The sequence below is a fragment of the Pinus tabuliformis genome, chromosome X (genome assembly GCF_031772625.1).
Source record: "Pinus tabuliformis cultivar Carrire ecotype Pingquan chromosome X, CPIR1, whole genome shotgun sequence".
In the NCBI taxonomy this organism is placed as follows: Eukaryota; Viridiplantae; Streptophyta; class Pinopsida; order Pinales; family Pinaceae; genus Pinus; species Pinus tabuliformis.
The window spans coordinates 102,177,479-102,183,478 of record NC_142308.1 but is presented as its reverse complement, the minus strand read 5'-3'; positions in this window follow the sequence as shown (position 1 = coordinate 102,183,478).

Sequence of the window (6,000 nt, the reverse complement as noted above, 5' to 3'; positions counted from 1 at the left end):
TTCATATCTCCCTAACCATGGCGAATTTTGGAAAAGTATTTCACGAGAACCTAACTTGTCATATTGTAAACAACAACCTCTCTTATATTTGTCTCATTCAACTCCATATCCTTGAAAATCATTCCCAAAGTTGGTTGTTTCGCTCTTTTTGCAAGATTCCAGAATTCTGGAAAATAATGTTTTTTATGAAACTGCCTTACAGATGCCCATGTAAAGTTTGAACCAAGAGAATATTGAGGAATGGTTTCCATTATAGTTAACTTTTTATATTGGTAAAGAACCCATTTGCTCTAATTTTCCAGATACACCTCTAGTTACCCACAGATCAAGGTCAAACTTGGTCGTTTGAAAAGTGCACAGATTTTGAGCAGATTTGTTGATTTTCTTCTAGGCACTCACATGTGTGACCTGGGTACATTCTAACTCATGGGAAGGTGTTAGAACATGATTTTGGACAATAAACTTCCTTGGTTTTCCTTGGAAACCTGCTGAGATGTTGAAGCTCCAAATTGGATATTTTCACCTACAGGAATTTATTCGTTCTCAACCTGTAGCAACTAGTTTAATTGGCTTGTGAGGAATTTAGGCAACGAAACCCTGTTTAAAATGAACTTAGAAAAAACTGTCATTAGTAAATCATGACTAAATAATATCTAATGATAGAAAAGATAAGAAAACTAATGATAACCAACCACGATGCATAGGATATGTATTGGCAAAAAGTTGTGGAATTACTGTATGAAATGAGGTAAAAATGTTGGAATTTAAGTTATGAAATAATGGTACTATGTGACGGAAAAATAGACATATTCGAGGCTCAATACTATCGTTTCTTAATTATGAAATGTACTTTTTTCTTACCACACCTTTTTCGTTTTTTAGTTGAATGTTAAACTCATGGAGGGTAGTTAGAAAATAAAATCTTATGTTCTCTCTACCCTGTTTCATTTCCTTTTCATTGGATATTTAACGCCATCCTAGCTTCAAATTTTCTTGAGAACCGACAAACTCATACTCTTCTCAAATTAATTTGAATTCAACAGTTTACCTGCCTTTTGAACTTTTAAGTAGATGAAGAAAAATCCTCTTTATTCTTCATAAATGTAATATGTTCTTACATCAACCACTCTACCTTACCTTGTGGTGCATTTTTTTGGTACTTGGTGAGTTTCCTTAGGTACATTTTCAATATTCCACCAATTAAATCCAAAACTACTCACAAGGAAATAGAGTATTCGATTCATGTAGCAAGAAAAGGCTATTTTCAATTCAACATGAGACATCATTAGTGCCATGGAGATAGATAAATGTCATCTATCCTCAATCCAAGGAGAAATCTTTTTATGCACAAAGGACATGACTACACCTGGCGGGGTTGTATGGCACACCCATACGAGTATTATGGAACTGGTGAACTTGTAGAACTAGCTTAACCTCATAATGCTAACATTATTCCTTGTACAATACATAAAATGGGACACCCTATGTACATATTGCATATGGTCAAGTGCTAGTTCTTGGTCAGGTGTGTAGACATATATGAATAATATCCATTCTTAACCCACAATGATGAATAATTTTGATAAGCTTATTTGGATGACTAGACAATATTCAACTTGTTAAAATACCACATAGAAGTGTTGATGTTGATGTTGGATAGATGTATAAAATAACATATTTCTCTCAACTTAATGAAATACAAGTTGAAATAATATGGAGAAATCTCTATTAAGAACTATATCAAGAATTTCAAAGCTAAAATTGCTTCTCAAAACATGAGAAATTATTCCAAAAGTTTGAGCGACTTACTAATTGATCACTTTCATAAAGTGCATAACAATATTGCTCTGCCTCTTATCCAATAGTTGTGTGCACAACCGTTAAAATTTAGAAAGCTATTGTAGTCCTTGATAGGGTAGCCAAGAGCTATATAATTATGCATAATCATGGGTAGAGCACAAAGTAAACAATGAAAAACATTTGAATGCCATCCAGATTATTATGGAGGAAACATAAGCAAGATAATTGCATGCCATCCAAATTATATAGAGGCAACCTAACCAAGATATGTATATTTAGTTCAACACATGAGAGTTTTAATAAAGACATACCTTAACTCAATAAGGTCAGATATTCTAGGTCTAGTTTGCAATTGATTATAAGAACTTGTGTTAGTTACATGAACATTCCTTTTATAGAAACAAATTCCCAATTCGCTAGAGCAATTTGAGATTGGGATTGTGATAAATTATTAGTTTAAGAAATAGCAACAACACTAGAATAAGGAAAATAAAATTCCTAAATAAGCATTGTTGGGCCTCCAAAATGTCATCCACTTTCACCTTCATTTCCATCATTTTACCCTCATTCCATAACTCTATATCCCCATAATGCTACATTAAGAAAGCATTTTCATTATCATATGGTTTTAACATTAATATTTTCCATCTCATTAATTTTAAGTATTTTAAGTGAATTTGTGATTAACTATTAGGAAATAAACATGTTTTCATATATATCTAAAAGTATTATGAGTTTTGTGATATTGTAAACCTACTTGGAGATTCTAGAAGGGTCCTACTTGGCCACCCAACCACAAATTCGAATTTCAAATTCCAACTCACGAAGATTTGTAGAATAATTGTAGAATATGTGGTTCATTAACTATGCACATTCAAAGGAGAAGAATCATGGATGAGAGGATTTATATCTTACATTTTTAGGTGATTGGTTGTAACCACAAGAGATAAATGTCGATTTAGAAGAAATCTAAGGATCTATATTTATTGTATATTTACAGTCAAAATAGGAGTACAACCTTCATACAAAGAGTTGTCAATATTTAGTTGTTAACTAGTTACTAATTAGGTGTTAGTTGTTAGTTGGAGGTTACAATTTCTTGACGTAATTTGTAAAGTGAGGATAGAGAATTATCGTAATATCTTGTAACTCATTTTATGAAATACATACTACCACTTTGATATTCAATATGTGATAGTTGTTCAATGTGCTTGCTGAGGAATGGAGGCCCCCCATCAACTATAGTTTGCACATCTTTGTACATATTGGTAATATAGTATAGTTTTGTTATTTCATTCATTTTCATGCAAGTGTGTGTTTAATTTCAACAAGTGTGATTTCATTTCATTAGGTGTGATTTACTTTCCAGCAAGTGTGATTTGTATTATGCAAGTGTGTTGTGATTTCATTTATGCAAGTGTTATTTCATTCTCAAGCAAGTGTGTGCAAGAGTGATTTCAATTTCCTTATGTTTGCTTTGGTTTATATTAGATTAGATTGATTTAATTTGTTTGATTAATTAGTTCTAATTTCATTAGATTAATCTATTCTAACAAATAAACACACAGTTCATATAGTACATGTATACTTCATTAGTTCTACGAACCTAGGGTTGACAATTAATGACAGGGATTTAACTTACAATTAAATCACACAACATTTCAGTGTTGTTGTTGGGGAGGTATACATAGGTGTGTATTTTGAAGTTTAGACAACTCATTATAGTTGCATGGTTAAAAACATGTTAAAATCATTTTTAATTTTAGATTTTAATAATTTTTCAAAAATTCATACTAATCTCTTTGCATGAAAGGAATTATAAAATAGTTGGAGTAATTCACAGACAATTAAAGAGTTTGAAGAATGTCCTTCCAAGAACTCTCTTGAATCCTAGCAACAACTAGGATATCTGCTTCTCAAGAAGAGTATATTTTAACTGCATTCAAAATTTTACTTGTTGCTTCACCTCCACAAGAAGATCTTCAAGTCTCTTTTGATTCCTCTTGTTAATTTGTTGAGGAGATTCAAGAGTCATGCAATACTCTTGAGAGGGAGAAAATACTAAAATATGACGAATGCATAATAAAGGAGGATATTCAAAGTGATTTAAACCAAGAAAGGAATAAAAAATGTCATGGCCTTATTGAAAGATAGTTCCAATCAAGGATCAAATCACCTTATTTTTTAATTGCATTATCAAAACAATTGGTTTTTCATGCTTTGATGTGTTTTAATACATATTTTTACAAAATAAGCATGAATATATTTTTACTCCTGTTACACACATGGTTACATTGGAGATGTTCCTACACTTGAAACAAATATTCTATTTCTAGTAGAGTAGAGTAGGCTAGAATGAATGAATAAAAAACCAAGTTTGGTGTTTGTTTTTTAAATTTAAGTTAGATTTCATTTTATTTTCAATTTTATTTATTGGTGGTGCAGTAAGAGCTACCCATCTCACTAATCATTTGTAGGAAGATGAAGAAAGAGAAGGAATATTTCAGAGGAAAGAAACAAATAGAGTTTTGAGAGCAACAATTTGAAGTTACAAATCGAGTCCTTTTGCTTTGTTTTTGAATAAAGATTTTCAATATTGCTAAGTATGCTCTCTTATTGCACTCTCTGTGATCTGGAAGATCAAGAAACAAAATTGAACCAAGTTAGTTTTAAAATTTTTCAATAAAAATTGGATAAGAGATCTAAATTCATAATTAAAACTATAATTACAGGTTTTTAGAAAGGTAAAATAGAAAAAATAATACCTCCAATGGATCCAACACTATCGAAAACCCCTGTTTTGACTCATTTTTCAACTCATTTGGCCAAAAATGAGTAAGATATTACTGTTTTAAGTTTTTTCCTAATTTTGTTGTTAATAATCCTACAATTCAGACTAAAAACAACATGTGCACCCCAAACACGGAAACTGCACGCAAACCTGTCATATATTCCGGATCCATAATTTAAATATTATGACGGTTAAAATTCTCACTTAGCACTTTTTTCTTTCCGCTGGTGTGGTCATATGGAGGGCCATACAACCCTGGCATAGTCCCATTCTTCACTAGCTCCTTTAACGTTAGCACCTGGTCATATAGCATGTTGCATGGGACCGTGGGCTAGGTTAAGGCCTAGACCTCAAACCTTACCTGTGGTCCTATGGTGCTAGAGGGCCAAGGGGTGGGGTTTACCCTCGGCCTCCTTATCCAGTTGCGCGGGTATTAAAACTTAAATGGGAAATTGAAACTTTAATTAACAAGAAGACATGTTATGTGGATTGGTAAGAAACATTGTTGGTATATATGAGGTTTCAGGTCTAATTATTGAGGAGGGAAGTTCAACTCTTGCAAAAATTCTATCCACTATGAGGAGGCCAGGTGGCAACCATTGGTTACACCACTTGGCACTCCCTTATTGGCCCTCGATAACAAAATTGTAACCAACGAAAAACAAACATGTGTAAACCAATCAACCAGTAATAAATGTCAAACACGTATTAGCTGATGAGAGACAATCAAACTTGCCACCTCATGACCCATTGAGCATATAGATTGTTCACTGGGCATTCATGCAACTCAAAATTTCATTTTTTAGCTATTTCACAAAATGGATAGAACATGATTCCGGGAGCATATGAAGTCGGAATTTAGTGAAACAAAGTGCATTGGATTTAGGGCAAGGACAACTATGCTTTGGAGCTAGTTTCAAGCTGATCCAAGAATTTTGAATTTTGAGCATTTTCTTGATCCACGAGATCATGGATAATGGTGGAGCGCTAGAGAAAAAGAAAAAACACAGTTACCGGCTTCAACTTTCATAGAAAGTTTCAAACATTAAAAACCCAACTGCAATAATTGAGAAACCACTATCCTAGTCTAAATGCAAGCTAGAAAAGCGGCAATGAAATGAAACGATCCGTGTTTTTTGTAGCCGCAGAATTGACACAATTCAACAGCTTATGAAAATTTGGTTTATGATTTATTGATGAATCATTAAGTGTGTGGAGAAGAGGTCTCAAGCTCAAAATTGGTTAGAAACACAATGAAGAAGCCACCAACAAAACAATAACAAGTGATCCATGGTACTGATTAGGTAAAAAATATTTAATTTTTCATTATTGAATTTGTTTTATTAGTATTATTTTTGAGGTTTTTTAATTTATATAAAATGAAGAGGGACTAATAATCTCTCTCTTTT